The sequence below is a fragment of the Triturus cristatus genome, chromosome 12, assembly GCF_964204655.1.
Source record: "Triturus cristatus chromosome 12, aTriCri1.1, whole genome shotgun sequence".
Taxonomy (NCBI): domain Eukaryota; kingdom Metazoa; phylum Chordata; class Amphibia; order Caudata; family Salamandridae; genus Triturus; species Triturus cristatus.
In genome coordinates this window covers 75,663,718-75,688,714 of record NC_140595.1, presented here as the reverse complement: position 1 = coordinate 75,688,714, position 24,997 = coordinate 75,663,718, and the positions used below count along the sequence as shown (strand labels likewise).

The 24,997-nt window shown below is 41.6% G+C and overlaps 1 pseudogene; it reads left to right on the top strand.

The window, feature by feature from the left end:
- Positions 1-6,910: 6,910 nt before the first annotated feature.
- LOC146772593 (olfactory receptor 1J1-like) overlaps positions 6,911-24,997 on the top strand; it is a 61,388-nt pseudogene continuing 43,301 nt past the window's right edge.

The following is a 24,997-nucleotide window of genomic DNA, read 5'->3' as shown; positions in this document are numbered from 1 at the left end:
CTGGCACAGGGGGACAGGCCTGCTGAGTGAGGTCGATGGCAGTGGGTGCCAGTCACAGAGGTAGGGTCAGGGAACGATGGAGCTGATGGGGCTCATGTTCACGGTGGTGCAAAGGGCCTCTCAGGTTGGTGAAGCTTGGCAGATGATGGAACTATGATGCCAGCAGGTGAGGTTGGCAGACAGCTGGCAAAGACAATCGGGTGCACAACGGCCTCAGGACTTTGGCATGAAGGGGTGGGGGTCTACGGTGGCCCTCCCTCCACTGTGGGCTCAGTCCAATGGCTACCACCTGGAATGATTCATTAAGGTGGCAAGAGCTATGCCTGTGAGTAAGAGTGGTGTAAGTGTGGGTCGAGAGTTGTGTGATGCTGGCACTGGAGAAGATGAGCTGCCGTTGGACTATGAGGAGGGCAGCGATGAATGGGAGAAAGATGAGCTGCAGGATGATGGTGATGCAGTTGTGCTGGAGAGGAAAGGCAACCAGAAGTGCAGTTGGTGTCTTTCACAGGTCAAGTGCGGACAAGGAAAGCACCACTGGAAAGAAGGCCCAAGCGTGCGGTGGACTTCGCAAGGACAAGAGCGAAGTATTGGCAGGTAAAAAAGATTGGTGGGCTGTGTTGGATGTCCATGAGAAACGGACTGAGGGAAAAGCGTGTAAGTCGCTGGGGGTAGGTGATAGGATGAGTGGCGAAAGGGGGGCAAAAGATTAAGTGGTCGCAAAAAAGACAGTGATGCCCAAAGAGATGGGAGCTGACATGGTGAAAGAAGGGAAAGGGATCCAGATGGACGGAACGAAAGAGACAGATGGGGGTAGGGGATGACGAGACCAAAAACAAGGAGACCTATAAGAAACGGCTGAGTTAAATGGGATTGGCGATGCCCCTGGGGTTACATATTTCTGACAGGACTCAAAAAAGGATATGGAAGTATGAGTACATTGATGTTTTCAAACTCTTGCATAGGGACATTCAGGTGAAAGAAGGGTGCAAAGAGGAGGAATGGGAACTGACTAGGAGGCTCAGGGTGCCCAATAATATGGAAAACTGGAAATCGGCTTTCCTAATCTATGCCAGTGTGTACTGCGAGAAGCATGCAGATAGGACACTAGCACTTTTTAAGTACATGGACATCATTAGGAAGGCTCAAATGCATTTTGGAGTGTATGCTTGGCTCAGCTACTATGAGGAGTTCAGAGGCGGGTGAGCTTTAACCCAGACAAACCTTGAAGGGAGGAGGACTTGGAGTTATGGAAGCAGTGGATATCGTCAACACAGTCCACAGCATCGACACATACAGTTAGCGGTCTTCCGATAATTTGGGGCAGGTTATGTGCCAAAGTCAGCAGGATTCAGTGTTGGGGCATGTTGGAATTTTATTAAGGTTTGCTGCTCCAGACACCTGTGAAAGTTTAAACATGAGTGTTCAAAATGTAGGGACGACACCCCCTTACTCAGTGTTTTATGCTGGCCAGCCTCACAGAGCAGTGGCGGGGAGCCAGAGACAGGGGACATAAGCGCCCAGCTGGACTAAAGGGCTCCTATACCCATTAAAGTAGGGGGTGTCCTTCCATGGCTCGCTGTATACCTAGACAGGGAGGCAGCTTTGAAGTTGGAGTGGGTTTCAGGGAGGGGTTCCAAGTTGGATACCAGGGTCCTAGGGAATGCCAATGGACAGATAATCTACTGTCAGCTAAAGAAGCCCCCGAGCTGGTGGCTCTGAAATTTTTGAAAGGAGGTTGATGAAGGGAGGGTTGTTGGTCTGTTTTTTTATTGGCCTTTACCAGATTTGATGGTTTCGCCACTAAGGCTGGTACCTAAGAAAGGGGTGGGAAAGTTCAGAATGATTCACCAATTGTTATGGCCGGAATGTGTTTCCGTCAATGATTTCATTGCCGCAGAACACACTAGAGTAGTGTATGCATCAGTGGATGAAGTTATCTGGTTGGTGATTTGCTGTGGGCAAGGGGCGAAGCTAACAATAAAGCCTTATAGCCCGCCGTAACGGGCCATACTGGCTATTAAAGGCCCGCTCCCGGGATTAAAGGCCCGAACCGAAGGCGAGGGACTTTAACAAGGGAACAGGACTTTAATAGCCGGTATAGCCCTGCTACGAAGGGCTATAAGGCTATTAGAACATTCTGCCACTAGAGGGCAGAATGTTCTAACAAATTAAACAAATGCTTCAGGGAGCGTGAGGGGATTGAAATCCCCTCAGGCTCCCTCAAGCCTTTGTTCACAGCCACAAAGAAGCATTGGAATGTTGGAGCTCCGGGCTTATACCAGCCATTATAACCCCAGAGCTACTCCATTGTTTGCATTGGAGTTTCCAACATTCCAATGTTCTAAAATGCGATATCAAATCTGCTTTACAGTTATTGCCCATTCATCGGAGGACTTTTCGTTGGAAGGCATGCAATTAGGGGGGTGGGGCATTTATGTGGACAGGGTGTTGCTCATGGACTGTGTCATTTCGTGCGCACTGTTTGAGACCTCCGGCACCTTTTTGGGGTGGGTGTTTACCAAACGGAGTGGACATCGGGAGGTGTTATCTTATCTAGATGAGTTTTTGTTTGTTGACAGGAAGGACTCCAGAGATTGCCGCAGGGCACTGGTGCATTTTGAGCAGTTGGCTTTGGATCTGGGCATGCCATTGGCCCCCAAAAAGACAGATGGCCACAGTGTGGTATTGCTATTTTTGGGAATTGAGCTGGATACGGAGTTGTTGGTGGGCAGGTTGCCTCAGATGAAGGCACAGGAGATTCAGCAGTTTTTGGTCAAGGTGATTAGTTGAGGAAGGTGCAGAAGTTGTTGGGATTTCTGAATTTTGCATGCAGAGTGGTGAGGGGAGGAAGAAAGTTTTGCAGGCGTTTGGGCTTGACGGTGTTGGGGGCAGTTTTGCTCTATCACAGGGTATGGATCTCTCTGGCAGTTAGAGTGGATCTCTGCATCTGGAAGACTTTTTGGTATGTTTCAATGGTGTGTCCATAATATTTTATGAGTAGAACATGAAGTGGCGGAAGCATATTTTCTCAGATGCAGCAGGAGCTCATGGCTCTGGTTTGTTCTGGGTCGCAAGGTGGTGGGCAGAAAGGTTGCCAGCACACTGGCTACAACAGGGACAGAGCATAGCCTTCCTGAAGTTTTTCCCATCGTTCGTGGCTCTGACTACGTGGGGGAAAGTACTGGCAAACAGGTTGGTATTATTCAATGTGGACAACCTGGCAGTGGTGGACTTGATCAATAGACAAAGGGCAAGGGATTGGAGGGTTTTGCTTCAATTTCCTGCCGAGGGGATACTGTATTAAAATGCCTTAATTATGTATTCTCTTTCTTGTACACTCTCCTGTGTCCATTTGTTCACGAGGGTAGAGGGGCTTTTTGATTCTACACCTCCTCTAACTTGTTGCACTCTTAAACTGCAGAGAATCACCGAACTAATGCTCCTCTGAGGCCTATGTACTATCGGAACGATATAGGTTTCTTTCTCCTCTTTTTCTTGTACCCTCTCTTTAGATTTGAGAGGAATAGGTACGTTCTTTAACTTCACCAACTCTTCTGGTGGCTCACTTTTTATATACTCTGGTGCCTGATCTATGAGGCACCCATTTCCCAGTGGTTTCTGTTTCTTCTCACTCATACATTCCTCCATTATTTCCAATTCATTCCCAGTTTGTTTTATATTGTCTGTTGTAGTAAGTATATTTCTCTGAGAACTCATTTGGTCAATAGTTTGTTCTTTGTTTGTGAATATAGCCACTTTCTGTTCAAGACTTTTTCTTCTTTCCTAGATGTTTCCTTCTATAAATCGTTTCCTTGGCTGTCTACATCTGATGGTATTTTATCTTCGGACTGTGTTGGTACTGTATTTTTCTGTTTAGCCTTTTTTCTCGCTTTACGTAGTTTTTTCCTATGTCTTTTTGACATGATAAATAATGGGGAAACTAGCTCTTTGCTTTCTTGATCATCCATTATATTTTCCATTCGAGCAGCCGAAGAGTTTATACCCATCATCTTTTCACCTTCCTGACCCCAGGTCCGCAGTTTTGTCGGTGTTATTAATTCGTGGTCAGCTTGTTGCAAGATCCGCAATTTTTTAGGGGTTATTTGGTCGAGGCCATCCACATCTTCTAGATGACTAAAATGTTCCATATCGGTAACTATAGTGGTATTGTTCCTTTCTTTTATTCTACCACTGTCCTATTTTTTTTCCCTCCAAATTGTCATTTTGACATCTTCTAGTATGGTATTAAGAACCTCCAGTATTGTGGCCAATTTGTCTATTATAGGTGCACAAGTACAATCGGTGCTTATTTTGGCACTTTCGCTTTGAGCTCTCACTATCAAGCCATTCAGCTGGGCAAGTTTTTGGCCTATTCCAGCAACTGCATTTGCCATCATTCTAAGTAGGTCTATTTGTATGTCCATTTTCTTTTGATTGATATGTTAGTGCTTCCAACGTTAATGATGAGGTTTGGTAGAAGATATCGCAGATAGACCCCAAATCCTGGTTGCCTGTAGTTTGTGTCTTTTGTTCATTTAGTTGCTCATGAGCACTATTAGTAGTATCTTTGAGTAGAATACTCGGGGTTTCTTGCACTGCAGATATTTTAGTGAAGTTATCCATATCAATATATTTGCTGAACTCTTGTTCTTGTCCGTTATATTGTATTTTACTATTATTTCTGCTATTATTAGATATATCTGCTTTTATTCCTAAATTTTCAATTATTCTTGGTTTGCTATCTTGCATAGGTTCTACCCTTTGATCTTCAGTGGTCACTAAGTTTTGATGACCCTCCATGTCCTCATTTATTATTTTTGAATTGGTTCCTCCCTTTGATTTCATTGTTGAGGCAGCCTCCGAGTTGTCATTGGCCTGATTTTCACCTTGATTATCCTGAGTTGGATCAATTACCCCCAGGCCACGTTTTTGGTTGAGTAATTGCCTATGCGTTATGATGTCATCAGTTGTTTGTATTTTTTTCCGCATTTCTACATTCACTTCTAAAGGTAACATGGTCCTTGGGGTCAACTTTCTTTGATATACTTCTCCCTGATATGTCTCATCCTGCCGTCTTCCTGTCATATCCATATCTTTTTTACTTACATCAATAGGTGATGTTATATTTAGCATTTCCTGGTCGGTAATTTGAGGTTCATCATCAACAGTGTGTTATGTCATGTCTTGTGAGTGTCGCTCCTCCTCTTGTTGACTGGTTTGTATGCTTTGTATGCATTGTAGCTCATTGCTAATTGGTTTAATTGGAGTTTTGTAATTTAATCTTTTCCAATTCTATTTGCATTGTAATTAGGGCTCAAGACAGATCTTTCATAAAATCAAATTTATCTGGGACTTTTGTGGATTTTTCAAACATGATTGATTCAATCCTATTGCATTAGCTTTTGCCTTTTTTAACACTTTTGGTATTTGTATTTTGTTTGTTCGTCTTGCGGAAGGGCCTGTCACCCTCTCTTTACCTGAACGCATAGTTCTCTCTTTATTTTGATGATGATAGTAGACCACCGGCTCCACAATTCTAATATTCAATATAGTATAGTAATTGAAGGGTTTTTCCTTCCGGTTCTTGCTGGTCTTTTAGCCCTACTGCACCTCTTACACTTCCTGCACCTCCTACTATAAGTAGATGAAAAAGATTTAAAAATTGAGAAGTTCCCAATAGGTTGATCGTAAACTGAGCCTATCATTTTATTATTAGGATAGGTGGATGAATATATGAATACATGCAAGAATTATTCAATGGGTGGATAAATGGATGCTTCCATCATTCATCCTTGCACTTATGAATCTATTCATCTGCACATTGACTTGTTCTTGCATTCATCCTCTTGCCCATCCATAATACCACACAAAAGCTTATCAATCAATGAGGATGCGCATCCATTTATACATCTGAACTTTTAGCTTTGATTTTAGTTGATCAGTGAACACAGTAGGCTTCTGATTTTAACTTCTCCTATTGTTGCTAGCGGAACATTAAAATCCCTGTGCGCTTGAGCACAGCAGATTCGAGAGATAGTGTAGATAAAACTAGGCATGGACGGAGTTTGTAGAATTCCGTGGAGTTGCTGAAAAACACTGCCAAATTCTGGAAAGTTCCGTGAGCAGGTGGAGTATTGCTCGGCCACCCCTAATTAAGGGCACAGATGCCTCCTGGCGCACTACTGGTTGGGGGACAAAGTCCGCTTGGCTGCTAATGGTCGGTGGGGGTCGAGAACCCCTACTGTTGCGACAAGTAAGTCCCTCATAGCCCCATTCCTGAGATGTCATCGGAGGCCCCTCATCCTTTCTCAACCACTCTGCACACAGGCCTCCTGGTGCACTACTTGGCAAGTGAGGGTCGTTGGGGGCCAGTAACCCCTATTGTTGTAACAAGTAAGTCCCCCATAGCTGGATTGCTAAGACGGCCTCCTTGCGCACTACTGGTTGGGGAAAGAAGTCCCCTTGGCTGCTGTGGGTTGTTTTATTAATTCAATATACATTAAAACCACTAATACCTGCCGCCCAAGCCATTTTTATAGCTTTAGGGGCCTCGAACAGTCTGAATTATTACACTTTAGCAATGTGATGATTAGTAGTTTTGTAGGTGCTGTGATGGCTGCGCTGACCCAGAGAAGTGTGGAGCAAGCTGTGGTGGCCTCCTAATTTGGGCCCTGGCACTTATTTGTTTACAAATTAAGCACTGCTTTTAGTGTTGAATGAGAGACATCTGCCCATTCTCCTTTTCTCTGAAGAGGGTATGTTACCCATAAATCCTTTTGGGGCTTAGGAGATCTACCCAGGAATGCCCCCTGAGAAGTAGGGTTCACAACAGATGCTGAAGACAAGTGATAATGGCAAACAGTTGCTGGGCTACAAAACACTGTTTTGTTCCTTACAGATTTGCTTCAATATGGAGATAAGAAACCAGAGCTCTGCCACAGAATTCATCCTCTTGGGATTCCCGGTTCGCCCAGAGCAGCAGCTTCTTCTCTTCTTCATCTTCCTCACTATCTATACAGTCACCTTGCTTGGAAACCTAACAATATTTATAATCATCAGGATGGACTCTCGACTTCACACACCAATGTATTTCTTTTTGAGCATCCTGGCTTTTGTAGATGTCGGTTTCACATCTGTGACAGTGCCAAAGTTGCTGGTGGACCTCCTATCTGTGAAGAGTACCATATCTTTCTCTGCTTGCATCACCCAGTTATTTCTTTTCCTTTCATTTGGCAATATGGACACTTTCATGCTGGCAGTAATGGGCGGTGATCGCTACATGGCAATTTGTCATCCACTACATTATGCGCAGGTTATGACAAAGCGGTTCTGTGCTTTGACCGTGAGTTGTACCTGGGTGATCGCCTCTCTACATTCAGCATTGCATAGTGGCTTAGCCGCCAAGCTAATCTATTGTGACTCTAATGAAATCCAGCACTACTTTTGTGATCTTCCAGCTCTTCTAAAGCTATCCTGTTCAGACATCTCCCTTAATGTGCTTGTTCTCTCCACTGAGTCCACTGCAGCTGCGGTATCCCCCCTCCTTTGTATATTAATTTCTTATGGTCATATCATTATAGTCATTTTGAGAATAAAGTCTTCCCAAGGTAGGAAGAAAGCCTTTTCTACCTGTTTCTCCCATCTCACATCCACAGTAATTTTCTTTGGGCCAATAATTTTTATATATCTCCGTCCATCCTCAGTCATCTCGCTTGATAAGGGCATATGGATAAGTATAACATACTGCATGTTGACTTCTATGCTGAACCCATTTGTTTATAGTGTCAGAAATAATGATGTCAAAGAGGCATTCAAGAAGTTTAGAGGTACATTGACAGGTTCTCAATAATGTTTTGCTGAAAAAAGAAGAAAGACCTGTTGTTTTATTACAAATACAATAAGATACTTTATCTGTGAGTTTACATTTTTTTATTTCGTTTTATTGAGTTCGGCAAATACAACTGCAAACTCTAACATTACAGAATTGTGTGTCAATATTTTCAAGTGTATAGGGCAACATATCAAAGCATAACACATTGTCAACTTGTACCATGTGTCACCTTGTCATTCTTTGCTAGGTTTTGGTTATGTGGAGGGTAGTCTTGTTGCATATCTTCTCATTTTTATAAATCTCCTAACATATTGAGGTTAGCAGTGATTAGCTGGCTTTACTCTTCCTCTGCCATTCCCACTGTGTACTGTGTAGACTCAGGCTATCTATGGGGGGCCCCATTGTGTGGTCTTCTGTTACAGAATATTATAGCTCTCAGCTTTACTCATCTGCTTACAAAAATTCACTAAGTCCCAAAAACAACCTCAGCTGAAATTGGCGTTATATCTCAAAATCATCAACAATAATTTGACTTGAAAAAAAACTTATTGGTAGTTTCCAAACACATATTATTTTCATGCATAATGTGCATCACAAAACAAATCTGCCATAAATAATATATACACAAAAATACATATCCAATCATGAGTGCAATGGTATTTTTATAAAAATTACTGACATAAAGATCAGTTAGAAACCAGCCCTTTGTCTCTTGGCATCAGAAAGTACTTTCTTACAGGAATTAAACAAAGGTAATTGCATTAATAAATCAGTGATTGTTATCTGCTTAGAAACCTTGGATTAGAGGTCCCTAAGAAAGAGGTGTCTATTTAAATATTTGAACTGATAGAGAAATAATGAAGAAAAACCAAAGGGGTTGATGGACGGAGTGTTGAACACTGCAAGCACTCACCCCCAGTCAACTGATCTGGGTTTAACCCATCATCATTCTTTAGCTCCCTCCGCCACCCCAGTTCAGACATGGCCATATGCAAATCAGTCTGACCCTGTGCCTCATGGGAACAGTCCAGCCTGAACTGCCAAGCCATGTCTTCCCTGGATCGGAAACAAGCATCCTGGGACCAGTTTCTGGCTAATCAGCCGTCATCAGCCAGGATAGCTTGAATCTAGTGGCAAAGTGAGCAAGGAACGCACGTCTGGGCATACCCTGCCAACTTAGGGCGAACAAAGAAAAACCAAAGGGGATGATGGATGGAGTGTTGAACATTGCAAGTACTCACCCCCAGTCAACTGATCTGGGTTTAATCCATCATCATTCTTCAGTTCGGGCTGGACTGTTCCCATGAGGCACAGGGTCAGACTGATTTGCATATGGTCATGTCTGAACTGGGGTGGCTGTGTGAGCTAAAGAATCATGATTTTTTCAGATATTGGTATAGTGAGAACAAACTCACTGGCAATATAAATATCCACCACAGCATCTAAAAGAACTATATTGTATTCACATGCAACAAAGGCACTATACAATAAAATATAGACAATACTTTTGCACAAATGTAGCCTGTCAAGAATAGTAAATATCTCAAATAGTAGTAGTAATAAAAATCAGTTGATTTGGACCATGGTCTGTAAAACTGAATGGATACATCAAAACACATCATTTAAAAGCCACACGGAATTTCTTTGTTTTCTGTGGGTATCAGTTATTTTATTAATAAAATTGAGAAATAGCAGCAAATACATTGACACAGAATTTTAAAAACAGCAGACTTAGGAGGGGGCCGGTATAGCCCAGCTACGAAGGGCTATAAGGCTATTAGAACATTCTGCCACTAGAGAGCAGAATGTTCCAACAAATAAAACAAAGGCCTTTTGGAGTTTCTAGGGGTATAAACTCACTCAAGGCTCCGAGAGGCCTGTGAAAAAAACATTGGAATGTTGCTTTGCGGGCCTTTCCCGGCCCGTAAAAGCATGGCGCACTCCATTGTGTACAATCGAGCTCCCAACATTCCAATGTTCTAATATTTATTAGACCATCAGCCACACAACACTATCTAAACAACCCAAAGAGGTAAAATGATGAATGAGAAGTTGAGATGAGAAGTGGGGATGATGGATGAGAAGTAAAGATTATGAATGATGTATGAGAAGTAGGGATAATGGATGAGAAATAGGAATGGTGGATGAAAAGTAAGATGATGGATGAGAAATACTGATGGTGGATGAGAAGTAAGGATGATGGAAGAGAAGTAGGGATGAGAAGTAGCGATGATGGATGAGAAGTAGGGATGATGGATGGGAAGTATGGATGAGAAATATGTATAATTTATGATGGATGAGAAGTTGGAATGATGGATGAGAAGTAGGGATGATGGATGAGAATTGGGGTGATGGGTGAGAAGTAGGGATGATAGATGAGATGTAGGGTTTATAGATGAGAAGTAGGAACTAAGCATGAGAAGTAGGTATGATGGATGAGACATAGGGATGATGGTTGAAGAGTAGGTATGATGGATGAGGAGTAGGAATGAGAAGTAGGGATGGTGGATGGGAAGTAGAAATAATGGATGAGAAATAAGGATGATGGATGAAACGTAGGGATGAGATGGAGGGATCAGAAGTAGGGATGATGGATGAGAAGTAGAGATGAAGGGTGAGAAGTGTGGACTATGGATGAGAAGTAGGGATGAGAAGTAGGAATGATGGATAAGAAATAGGGATGAGAAGTAGGGGTGATTGATAAGAAGCAAGGATAAAAGATGAGAAGTAGGGATGAGAAGTAGTAGTGATGAATGAGAAGTAGGGATAATGGATGCGAAGTAAGGATGAGGAGTGAGGAATGAGGATGTCCTAAAATGGATGCTGTACAAGCCTAAAGAACTTCATCACATTGAAGACAATATAAACATTGCATTTACAACTATTTCATATTAATTAGTGTACAGAATCATCTATTGTGGAATCCGTGTCCATTATAACTAGCGCATTTCATTTTAGGTTGCACTCGCTCAGCACTTGTTTTTAAGCCTCTGCAGTGTTAAAAGTAAATTACTGTAATCTGATATTAACCCCAGTTAGGGAATTATTTCAAATAGGGTGGCTGAGAAACAGATCCTGCATACAGTTTCCAAGCTGTGCTGTCTGTAAATCAAACTATAACTCAGAAAAAATAGAGTTGAAATTGGGTTAAAATAATTCACTTTACACACAACAGGCACATTAACTTTTGATCAGCTTCATGCTGAGCCAGCGCAGGCCAACAAGAAACAGCTCCAGGTTATATTTTCACAATTGTGATGCACATGGTTAGATTTTCCCAGGACTATTGACAAAGGAGCGACAATCACATAGGTAGAGGTCATCCAAGCCAGAGTTCTTATTGATGCTCAGACAGATCAGAAGGTGAGTAATTTGTGCAATTAATCATGGGGTTTCTTGTGTATGCCACAACAGGCCCAGAGCCATATCTACAACAGGAAACTAAACAACGAAGTAGGTCACAGTTTTATTCCAATTGAAATTAAATGTACATCTGCAAAACCAACCTAGACAGAGGAAGATAAAAACTCCTTTGCTAAAGAAATATAGTAAACATTAAGCAATTTGGCATAAATTGGCAATTTGTTCCAAACTCGTGGTTAGTGATGGGGGAATGGAAGTTCTTCCAACAGCGAAGACTGGGGAACGTCAGGTTTGCCAACAGTGGAGCATTTACTGTCTCCCCAGTGGAAACCTTTGATTAGACAGACCTTCCTCCACTAGGCCTCCAGGTCACAGTGACAAACCACTAAGCCTAGGCGGAGTTTGAGGAGTTCCGTGAAGTGCAAAAAAAACTCTGCCGCGCTACGCGGCTCCGAAAGCAGCAGAGTGGGTTAAATAAATGCCGTTCGCGGTGATTTTCAGTGCCAGATGCTTGTCCGCACTGTACAATCATCGCGAAACGGCACCATGCACAGTGCAAGCGGGCGCTGCTTCCTTTCTGCTGCTCAAGTAGATTTTAACTCGAGCAGAAGCTTTCTCAAAGCGAACGGACGGTTTCTCAACGCAAGGGTACACGAGTGTACGCGACCACTCGCAATGAGAAATCTGACCGCCCGCATTGAGAAATCTCGCCGGGAGGTTGATTTTCCACGCTCGCCAACTTGATGTTGATGATCGCGAACGAGGAAAAATCTCGCCGGAAGGTGGATTTTCCTCGCCTACGCTCGCCAACTAGACGTTGAACGCAAGCGAGGAATTTTTCAGAACTCTGCATAACACGGAGTGTGGAAAACTCTACAAAACTCCACGAGCGGAGCGGAGTCACTGCCCAGACTTACAAACCACCCCCCTTGCCTAGTGCAGGGTGACCCACACTAGATCTTCCAGCCCAGTACTACCCTGGGAGGCATAGAAGTCACAGGCAGCAAAATTAAACAGTTACCTTGAAGAGCAGGGAGAAAATTCCTTTACTGTCAGGGCCATTAATCTTTTGTTTTTCAAAATCAAACACCCAAAGAATAAGTTTTTTGTTGAAAATCAAAACAAAAATAATGAACCTGACTGGAGTTTGCATGAAAAACTTAAAAAGTTTGTTGAGCAGCTCATAAGATATGGGCCCAGATTTACTAACATTTGTCACAACACAATGCAACAAGACGACTTGTTGCGCCTGCATCAAATGGAGAGAGCAGGAATTTGCCATATTTACTAAGATATGGCACATTTCTGCTCTCTCTCTCTGTTGGTGCACTGAGTGCTGCCTAGGGCCATTACTGGCACTCTTGTGCCAGAGTGTAAGGGTGCCTCTGTTACAGGCAGGATTGTTTTTGTGCAGGAAGGGACACCTTCCTGCACATAAACCATGCTCAGAGGCATTGTCCTCCTCGGAATGAAGCACTCATGGTAAAAGGTATTAACAAGGAGACAGAAACATATTTTTCCATGATACGCTTCTGTTGGGACGGCGTAGCATTTGGACGCATTCCCAGGTTTACTATTCTTAGACTATTCTCAGCTTGCTCTGCCTTGCGTTACTCTAGAATTACCATGCAAGGCGACTTTGCCTGACTTAGTAATTCTGACTTAGGTGCTTCTGTCGCCTTGCATGATGCAATGACAGAGCAAGCCCTTAGTAATAGGGCCAAGGTGCTCATTCAAAAGTGAGCAGAGTCTGCAGTAAATCAGCCTCACTGTGGATGCATTGTAGGCACAGAGGTCCGTGCCAACCAGCAGGACTTTCTCAATATGGTCAGGGCGTAACCACTGGTGGTGTTCAGGCATGTCACCCATCAGGATAGAAATGAACCACTCATTCATCAGTTTGTGAATAAGCCCACCACCCTGATTAGCCTAGATAAGCTTATTAGATTTATTATCAGTAAGTGAAAATATCACGAGTTGTTTCTAACTGAATTTATAGCACTAAGGGTCTGTTTCTCTATTGGCACTAAGCATACTCCATTGCCACGGTGATGGAGAATCATTACCACCAATACGATGGTCCACCCATGGAATTTAGATGCTGGAGGACCCTTGGTGTAACCATGATGGAGACTAATCTGTCTCCACAATGGTAACTCACTCCGACAGCCCAACGGAGTAAGGGTCATCGGAGGCGGACCTCTCGGTCCTCCCACCTAATTTACATGGGCAAACATATAGGTCCGTTTTCATTGGCCGTCACTGCCAGGAAAGCTGTGGGGGTAAGGGTCAGTGAAAACTGGCTAGTGCCCTCCTAACCATGGGAGATAACTCCCATGGTGGGGTGGGATCTTTTTTATTTAAAAAAAGAAAATCCCACTTTGAAATTTCCATTTTGGAAATAAAAAAAAGTGTATGTTTGACGCACAGTTCCGTTATGTTGGCATTTCTAAATTTGGCAGGTGATGGTTCTGTCATGGTAACAGAGCAATTTACTCCATCATCCTGAGGAAGTAAACTCTAACCATCATGATATAAATCAATGCCTAATTTCTAAATCCGGTGGCAGGCTCTCTACCAGTTGAGTGGAGGTCATGGCATCCACTGACCCGATGATGACGTTGTAGATATTAATGTGTTTGATGTAGTACTGTTAGGCCAACAGACCTCCCAACAGACATTTATTATGTGTGTTCTACTGTCCAACTGCGGGAATGGAGGGCTGCAATACAAAATTTCATTGGGGCCCAAAACAACCTGGATACACCACAATCCTCTACTTCACTAAATCATTCCTAGCACACCTCCTACTGGGTACAGCATCCTACTTAGTGACAGAATTCATTTCTTAGAATTCTGGCTCAGTAGGTCACTTTTTCAGAATGAGCTGCCTTCCATATTACTCCACCAAATCCATCAATAACAAACAATCTGCATGAAAAAAGCATTTAAACTCTGAATTGGAAATAATAAAAACCCTCACAATGATTTGCTGCAGCCCAAAATGCACAGCAAAGGCAGCCTCATGCCATCTCTAACTAACAATACCTATCAGTCAGTGGCAAATACATTGACTAATGACTATGATAGAGATCAGGGTATCTAAAATATGCCCACTACCATGGATAGAGTAATCACACAGTTACACGCACATACATTCATCATACGCTAGGGCCCATTTCACTAACATACGCTCAAATACTCTACCAGCAATAAACCTGTGGAAAGAAAACACCTAAACACCCTGCATCAATATCAGGTCGATCAGATCTGGTTTAGTGACTGTCCTAATCAATAACATAATCTACACAACATATACAATAATGATCAAAAATATAAACCCAATAATTGACAAGAAAGAAAATTCAACACCATGTTTAAAATTATATTGCTTTATCTAAAATTAATCAAGGTAAAATTAATCAGAATAAATCATTTCTCATAGTTACCTATTCTAACTAAGTGTCAGAACGGGTCAGGACAAGTCTCTCGGTAAAGTCTTTCAAGACGAAGTCCTCAGCACGATCCTCAGCAACGCAACCTTACGCGGCAAAGGTAAAATGGCAAGTGGCAAAAGGGTGGCAAGAACCCTCTCTAAGCTAACAGTTTTTATAGTAAAAATTACAATGGAAACACTCATTAAGTTTGCAGAATACACTGAATCACTGAGCAGAGCGAGAAGGAAAGGATGCAACATTGCAACATTTGTGAACCTCCGCTCAGGAAAAATACACATAGCGAAGACTACGGAACAGGAACCAAGAAAATAAAACATGTATCACATTTAATCCGGCTTCTCCTCGGTCATCGAGCCACAGTTCAGAGTTTCCCTCTAAGGCTCCTTTGTCTTTCGAGATTGCCAAGGACACTTTCACTTTTCTTGGAGAACTCCCAAAAACTGCTGCTGTCCTCATGGAAAGTTTTATAGAAGGACCATGGTCAGTCAACTTCAAGACCATTTCCAGCAGGGGTCTCCCTCGTCACGTCTTTCACATATTCACTCGAGACCAGGCTTCAAAATTAGCCATCATGGATTAGGCCTCCATAGGCCACAATAGACCATCTCAATTAAAAGAAATAAAACAACGTTACTACAGCATAATGATTAAACAGTGTTAACCCCACTAATACCCTTATGTGTATGCATTTATCTAGCTTTTGCGACATAGGAAAGCATTAATTCAGACAGCGTTTTGTGCTTAAAATAAACAGCACACAGCAACGTTTAAACATGAAAACTTGCACGTTATTTTTCTAGAAAACAGAAACAGCACACACATGCTAACCCTCGTGTAACTTTCTCTTATGTTAAGACAAACGAATTGATTAATAAAAACACACTTGCACAAGACAAATAATTAATTTGTTATTTATTAATATTTAATAAAAACGCATAGACATACTAGAGCTTCAAAAGCCCCTGAATTTTCTAAATGAAAACTCTGCTCCAGCAATCCCCCCTTTGGTGATTTTATCACCAAATAAACCCAAAAAAAAAAAAAATTAGTGAAAATGTAGTCCCATTTTAGGAGAAATCAGAAATGTCTTTTCCCCTTACACAACATTAAACACTAGTCACTCTTTCATCATCTCTCTTTGTCTCTAAGTAAACACTCTCCCTCAATTCTTCTAGTTCAATTTCTTGAGGTCTCTTTTCAACTTCTTATTTTTCTTTTCCTTATTCAATTTCTTTTTCCCTCCCCTGTTTTTACAACACACACACACCAATCTTATTATTAATAAAGCCACAATTATACAAGACAAGGGAAACAATATTCTACCTATAATTGTACTACCTATTTTTGCAATAAAATCCTTAACAGCTATCATTTTATTAGCTATTTTAGTCCACAAACTCCCAGCTTCAAGTGGTACTAATTCTTCATGCAAATCAGTAATATTTTTGATATAGACCTTCAGGTCTTTACTTTCGTCAGGAATGTAAGTGCAACAATGTTGAACTTTCAATATTCCACAAACTCCACCCTCCTTGGCCAATAGAATATCAAGGGCAAGTCGATTTTGCATAGACATGGCACGTACGGCACTTAATTCCGTATTCACCAAAAGAAACCCTCCTGCGGTATTTGTCGATAAGCGATCAACCACTGTGGACAGTTTCCGAATTCCATAAGCATTTAAAGAAATTCCCACTGCTGGAATCAAAACCCCAAAAATATCACCCACAATTTCAGACCAAGTTTCTCTCTTAAAACGTGTTAATAAGTTAATATCTTCTACATCTCTTATTTTATCTGTATGAAAAATCTTAGGAAAAACCAGGCCCACATAACACGTGCCATACCAATGGTCAGGCAACTTGTAATAAGCCTTGTTCCCACAAACATAGTACACTCCTGGAAAAATCGTATTTTCTCCACCTCTGAAACCCCAACCTGTCGCAATGAAGTATGTATCATGGCACTCACTAGTTCCCACAAAATATGTATCATATTGGGATTTCCTTCTGGTAATGCAAAGTTTACCCTTCTGTGGCGCATCTAGAGCTAAAGTTGGACTAGCCCCTTTCTTCAACTCTTTTCCCATCTCAATGTCCCAAATTGTCTCACTCACTTCATATTTTCCCCCTTTCTCATGCATGTTCACTCTCCTTTCTTCTACCATATCTAGGAAAGCTCTCTCCTCTTCTTTCAAACTGCAAGTTAAATTATTCTTAAAAATGTAATCTAATGTTAATCCTTTTTCTTCAATAAAAAACTCACCAAAAGTGTTAGCTTCTTTAGCTGGATTCAGCTCTTTGTTCATTGGCAAGTGCCCAAAAATACTATCTCTGTTAGACATCTTATAATCTATTTTCCCTAACAAATAAAAAACACTACTTAAAATACTACAAGAAATACCATATGTAGCTGGTAAATGGTGATAAGTAACACCCTCTGAGACGGATGCAGGTAATTGCATACAGACGTAGCAATCCCTTACTTCCATTGTCTTCACATATTCATATAACAGTTTAGAAAAAACATTACTAGAAAAATTATTAATTGACCTATCTTTGTGTATGTAACTACTACTTCTAATTGGAACTACTTCTTGTGAATTCTTCTCTACATTTGTCACATTTTCTATATTCATTTCAAACTCTACTCTAAAAGTAACTAATAAAACTAAAACACCCCATAGAAGCATTAATAATCCAGTACAACAGCAGCACATTCTACACCACCTCTTAAAGAAGGCACATCTATTTCTATTATCCTCTATGTTAGCCATTTTAGTTTTAGTTTAGCCTCTACTACTCCACTACTGTTTGAACTTCTTCAATTCTTCAGCAATTCTTCAGCTTTCAGTTTATCCAAATGATCTCTTCGTTCACTTGATCCAAGTGAATCCTTCTTTCACTCAGTTTGGATACTTGTCATTCTTTACTTCAATTTCTTCAACATCAAATTGTATTAGATCTCCAACATCAAGATCCTCAGTACTCGACTCTTCTCCAATGTCAGTCAAGAGTACTTTCAGAATTTCACCAGTATCTTCCTCAACCACTTTTCTCAAGACCACTTCCGGATTATCCCGAGTCACTGTTTCTTCTTCTCCTCCTTCAGACAGTGCCACATAAGACCATTCCGGTGATCTGTACTTTTGGTTGGGTCTTCTTACTCTTTTTATTTCCACTGGTTCGTTTGATTCCTTTGATTCTTCTCCTTCAGCTTTTGAACTTTGACTCGAAACTTCATTCACTTGTTCAGCTTTCGATGAATTTGCTCTTATTACTCTGTATCTCAGCCTCTTAACTCTGTTGTTAGGCCAACGGTCTCCTCTTAACACCTTTTTTGGCTTTATTTCTTTATTACTCCTTTCTCCAATCCAAGTTCTCTTTCTCAGAACTCGACCCTCTGTTTGTTCATCCTCATCATCTGTTTCAAGTGCCTCTTGTTTCCGTTTTCCAGCAGCTTTCTTCTTCTCCACAGATTTTTTCACCACTGTTTGAGACTTCCCTACTCCTGTCCCTCCTCGGGTCTCCGACACGCAATCTTCTTGCTGTCTACTTGTCCCTTCACCTAGCTCCTCATGAATGTTCCCTACACCTCCTCGGGGGTCTTCCGCAATCTGTCCCTCTCTATCTTCTTCTGACCCTACTTCTTCAAGTATAATCTCAAGTGGTTCTTCAATCTCCTCCTCTTCTGATTCAGGAGTAATTTCTGTGTGATTTCTTTTTTCTTTTCTTTTTCCTTCACTGCTGTTTGAAACTTCAGGCTCTCTTACAGAATCTGATCTTTTCTCTGATACTCGCAGTGATTCTCTTGAAGCTCTCTCTGCTTCTTTTCTCACTGATTCCGTATCTTCAGTATCTTCATCATCACTGGAATCTGACTCTTCAAAATACTCTTTACCAGTCCCTTCTTTTGGGTTTGGAACTCTCAGAGTATGACTTGCATGTACCCAGTGCTTCACTCCAGCACACTTTACTGCAGTCGTTGTAGTCAGAATGACTTGTCTCGGCCTTCCCCACCTTGGAATCAAGCAATTTCTTCTTCTGTGTACCTTAATCCTCACCCAGTCTCCTGGACTCAGATCATGGGCTTGCTTCTTCTCAAGTGTGGTAGCTTCTTCTCCAACCTGGTGAAACACAGAATGAACTGCGTCAGCCAGGCCTTTACAGTAATCCAAAATCATGTCATCAGTTATTGTCACCAACTTATTGACAGGCACGAATGCATGGCGCATAGCACCTCCCATGATTATTTCATGCGGGCTCAAACCAGTAGTTCTATCTGGAGTAGATCTCATTGTCATCAGAACTAAAGGCAAAACATCTGGCCATTTCATGCCAGTGGCTAAGCACATTTTTCCAATCCTATTCTTGATCGTGCCATTAATCTGCTCAACCACACCAGAAGCCTCTGGTCGGTATGCACAATGTAGCTTCTGCTGTATTTTCAATGCTTCACAAATCAAACCCATGAGCTCATTCTGAAAGTGTCTACCTCTATCAGACTCAACTGTAACTGGAAACCCGTACCTAGGAATCAACTCCCTCAACAGTAACTTTGCCACTGTTAATCCATCATTTCTTCTAGTCGGGTAAGCTTCCACCCACCTTGAAAACAAACAGACTACCACTAGAACATACCTCAGTCTGTTCACTTGGGGCATTTCAATGAAATCAATCTGCATTCTTGTAAAAGGACCTCCTTCTCTGCCTATTGTTCCCAAAGTCACCACTGTCTTTTTCCCAGTGTTAAATTGCTGACAAACTAAACACCTCTGACAGATGCTCTCTGCGATTGTCCTGAACTTTGCATTGTACCAGGTCTGTTTAAACGACCTAACCATCGCGTCTCTCCCCAAATGTCCCTGGCCATGATACATCCTTGCCATTGACGACAAGATGGAGTTAGGCATCACTGGTCTGCCATCTCTGTAGACCCAAACATGGTCTGTTTCTCTTGGAGCACATCCTGCCTTAATCCAATCTTGTTTCTCTTCATCTCCTGTCTCATCTTGTAACTGTTTCACTTCATCCCAGGTTTCTAGGACATTAGTAAACATCACAGAAAGAAAAGACATTTCCCTCTCTCTTTCCCTGTTAATGGACTGATTGGTCTTGGCACAATACTGTGCAACATCATTTGCGTACCTATTTCCAATCGTTATAAAATCCTCCCCTGGACCATGGGCAGCACACTTTACAACTGCTAACTCCTTAGGCAGCTGTATCGCCTCAAGCAATTTTTCAATCATTTCAGCATTCTTTATTGGAGTTCCACTCGATGTCAAGAAACCTCTTTGTAGCCAAAGTTGGCCAAAATCATGCACCACTCCAAATCCATACTGACTATCAGTCAACACAGTCGTCCTCAAATCTTTCCCAATCTCACAAGCTTTTGTCAATGCTATTAATTCAGCAACTTGCGCAGATTTCACTCCTTTCAATGGTGATGCTTCCATGACCTCTGAAACTTTACACACCGCATATGCTGCACATAGCACACCATCATCATTCCTCAAGCATGATCCATCCACAAACAACACATGGTCATTTTCAGGTAAGGGAATATCCCTTATGTCCGGTCTTGGTTTCGTACAGTACTCAAGCACATCCAAACAATCATGATCATCTTCCATCTTTATACCCACATTTTCAATGTCTGGCAAGAGTGTCGCTGGATTCACATTAACACATCTCTCAAGAGTCACATTTGATGCTCCCAGAATCACTTTTTCGTACTTAGTCAACCGACTATGTGACATGTACTGAGTTCTGCTTCTTGTCAAAAGAATTGCCACATTGTGAGGTACGAATACCCTTACAGGATATCCCATTATGATTCCCTCACTCTGTTCCAGGCTCCTGCATGTTGCAGCCACAGATTTCAGACAACCTGGTAAACCCACAGCTACAGGGTCAAGTGTCGATGAGAAGTACGCAATAGGCCTTCTCAATTGTCCATGTTTCTGGATTAGCACTGAAAGTGCACATCCATTTCTCTCACTGCAGTACAGCTCGAATTCTTTCTCATAGTCAGGCATACCCAAAGCTGGAGCCTCACACATTTTACTTTTGAGCTCTTCAAATGCTGCCATTTGTTCTGCATCTAGATCCAATGGATCTGTCATTTCACTTTTTGTCAATTTAATCAGTGGCTTTGCTATCAGAGAAAAATTAATTATCCACTGACGACAATATCCCACCATACCCAGGAACATTCTCACTTCTCTCTGGGTCTTTGGAGCTTTCATTTCTCTGATTATTCTGATCCTGTCAGTAGTCACTTTTCTCAGACCTTTTTCAATATTGTGTCCAAGATAATGAACCTCTTTCTTGCAAAATTGCAATTTGGCTGGAGATACCTTTAACCCTCCATCTGCCAGATGATTCAGTAAAGCTATGGTATCCACTTCACAAGCTTCACGTGTCTTTGATGCCACCAGTAGGTCATCAATGTACTGCACTAACACTGAGTTTTCGGGCATGATCAAACTTTCCAACGATTTCTTCAATAACTGATTGAATATCGAAGGACTTTCTGTATACCCCTGTGGGATTCGACACCATGCTAAGATACGCTGGCCAAACCTAAATGCAAAAATCGGCTGGCTGTCATGATGCAATGGAATTGAAAAGAACGCATGACACAAATCAATCACTGTATACCACTCAGCATCATGTGGAATTTGATACAGAATCACTGATGGATTTGGCACAATAGGACAACATGCCACCACAATTTGATTAACTTTTCTCAGATCTTGCACGATCCTAAATTTACCATTGGGCTTTTTCAGTCCCATTATCGGTGAATTACACGGACTACTCAGTAGTTCTCTCAGAACTCCTTGCTGAATCATTTTCTCAATTATAGGAGTTATCCCTTCAATTATTTCTGGTGTCATTTTGTACTGAGGAATGTTAGGATATGTAATTCCCTCTTTCACTGCAATTTTCACTGGATCTACATTATTCATCAATCCCACATCCTCTCCAGTAAAATCCCAAACTGCTCTTTTCACTGTGTCTCTCAGCTCTTGAGGCAAATCCTCCGGATTAAACACAGCAAATGCACCAATTAACTCACTTTCTCTATTTTCGAGAGTCATTCGGTAGAAAACATCATCATCTGGTGTCTCAAAAGCTATTCCATCTGGTGTACAAAAAATTGTGCAGTTCATCTTACACAATAAATCCCTACCTAACAGGTTCACTGGACTCGTGTCACAGACAATAAATCTGTGCATGTCTGAAAATTTCCCTATCTGTACTCTTACTGGTTCAGTAAGACGTGTTCTGATTTGTGTATTGGCTACACCAACTACTTGGATTGCTTCATCCGAGAGAGGAAGATTTTTAACATCTGTTGACCTGACAGTTGATCTTGTCGCACCTGTGTCTACCAAAAAAGTAACACTCTCCTCATTTATTTTCCCATCCACAAATGGTCCTGCCTGGTCTATTTCTAGAGTTGCACCAAGTATGCACTCTTCCTCCTCTCTTCGGCACCGTCAATAATCACCCTCAGACTCACTCCCTTCACTCTTTAACAAGTACTGCTGTACTTTGTTAGAACGTCTTGGTTTGTTTACCTGCTCATCATTGTAAAATCCTGAGTCCTGATTATACTTTTGTACCCCTCTATTCTGCGGCAAGGGCGGTTTTGGCTCTTGACTCTGCTGTCTCACAACTTTCTGTTGTTGCTGTTGATTATTCCCTTCATTCTGGTTCTGCACCTGTTGATTTAAAGGTTTACTCTCATTACTCACTAATGGTGGATTAGGACATTCAGATCTCCAATGTCCCAGCTGGCCACAGTTGTGACAAGGGAACTTTTTCTTTGCTTCCTCAAGACTTCCTTTCCCTTTTCCTGCATATCTGGGTCTATTTCCTGCATTATTTCCTGGATTATTCGCCTGTTCCACTAACTGTGCTTCCTGTCTTTCTGCAACTTTCACCTGTGCCCACATTGCTTTCTCTTTCAGCTTTCTTTGTTTTGCTTCAATTTCATCACTGAAGTATTTTGCATGTCTCAGAATCTCATCTACTTTTTTACTCTGCCAATCCACTGTGTGTTCACGAATTCTCTCACCAATTTCAGGTCTTAGGCCATATACAAATCTGTATACAAAGTGACTCAAGTCTTTGTCACCCAGGTGTTCATCTCCACTGAATTGTTTAAAAGCCAGTATCAGCCTCTCGTAAAAAGCATGAACTGATTCTTTTGCTTCCTGTTGTGTTCGATCTATCTTAACCCAGTCTGTCTCTTTCGGAGGAACTTTACTCTTCAGGTATACCATCACCTGATCATACTTCCTCATTACTTCTGGATCTGGTGCCTCTGTTCTTGGATCTCTTGGATATTCCTCAGTAGGCCAACTCACAACTATTTTACACTCAGTCCACAAGTCTGCTGGAACAATTATATCAAACAGACTATTCAGATCAACCCACAGCACTTTTGACAATTTCACAAATCTATCTACCTGCCTATACCACTCGACGGGCTTTTCTCTCAATCGAGGGAAATCATTCGTAAATGATAAAATATCCTGTCTGGTCCATGGAACATGTACATATCCTCCTCCAGGTATTTCTCTCATAGGATAATTATCCACTGGTTTCTCTTTTTCTCTCACTGGAAATGCTGAATAAGTTGTTCTATCTACAGATTCCTCTCTTTTCTTATACCACCTATCCTTCCACTTTTCAACATCACCCCATCTTCGCAGTAATGCCACCATTTCTTTAATCTGTCCAGTTCTACCAGAAGCATTCAAATTTTCAATGTCTTTTTCAGTAAAATCCATCCTGTAAGTTCTCTGTAGAGCTTTTACTTTATCAATGTCAACTCCTTGCTCATTTGCTATTGCTCTTAGCCTATCATGTGTATTCCTTGCTCTCCAGGTAACACTTTTGCACATAAACAACAGCTCACCATCATGATGACTCTTCAGTATTTCTATTGGAACTGTTCCTGTCACAAGCTCTTCTAATTCTATACGTAACCTAGCCACATCAATAACTTGTGAATCCTTATCCTTTTTCTGAAGAACCTTCATCCAATCATTCAAATCATCAACTGTTATTTCAGCAGTTTTTCTCACTGGAACCACTCTTTTCTGCGGTTCTAAAATTGGCATCCCTGAACAACTAGGTTCACTAGTATCCAATAGTTCACTACATGTGTCATGTCTTGTTTGTCTCAGGTCACTTCTTTCTGCTCTTTTATCTGAATCTCCTGAAGGACCAACTGAATTTGTCAGATTATTCCCAACATATGGAATCACCAGTCCATTCTTACCTGCTCTCTGTTTGTCAAACACAGGCATAACTGGACCTATTGTTACAGGCACCGTAACAGCTTCCAGATTCTTCGTTAACTCCCTAATTTTCTCAGTCAGTTCTGTTGTCGTTTTTGCTAATTTTCTAGCATTTTCTTCACTACTTCGATTCTCTTTCTCCCTGAAAGAACTATTACTTCTTGATTCAGGTGTCACTTTTTCTTTTTCAATAATACAGACTGTATCTCTTATCGGAGAAACAACTGGTGTACTCTCATCTGGTTCTGGTCTATATGGAGGTGGTCTCTTGTAAATCATGTCATTTAAGACCTCATCATCATACTCATTAACTCCAACTGCTCCCTCTTCAATTGTTCTCATAGGATATAATCCCTCTGACATATTAACATCTCGCCATCTTTTCATCCGATCATGATGTGTTTCACGATCATGTCTCCTCCCAAACATGTTCCTGTAATACCCTCCAGATCTTTGCTTTTCTCGCTCATGAACTTCCTCTTCCCATTCCACTAAAGCCTCGAACTGTGTAGGTCTTGGCTTTGGGTCCAGACGTACCATCTTTTCCCGTAAATTTCTCAACACGGCCAAATTAAATGAACCATGTTCTGGAAATGCTAAAACACCATCTTCTTTAGTATACCTAACCCAATTCTGCAACCATATACAGGTATGTAATCCATATTTCGCAACCATGAAGGATGCAGGTGTTTTCGCTGGAGGTAGCAACTCACCCTCTCTTGTTTTAACCTCTTTATCCTTGGTAAACCACTTTTTAACTCTCCCAAAGAACGTTTTTTTCTTTTTCTCCTCTTGATAATACATTTTAGCGCTTACTAAACTCTCTACTCTTTCCGTATTATAAATATACAATACGAGCTTCTCAACCAATAGCAGCGCGACTCACACTAACGCACCAATCCTGGAGCGTCTACGTCATTAAACAGCTCTTCCAATCCCTGCGCGACTCACACTAACGCACCAATCCTAGTGCGAACCCTATTCTGATCCACTATCCAATCAGAGCGCGGACTTTCTGACGTC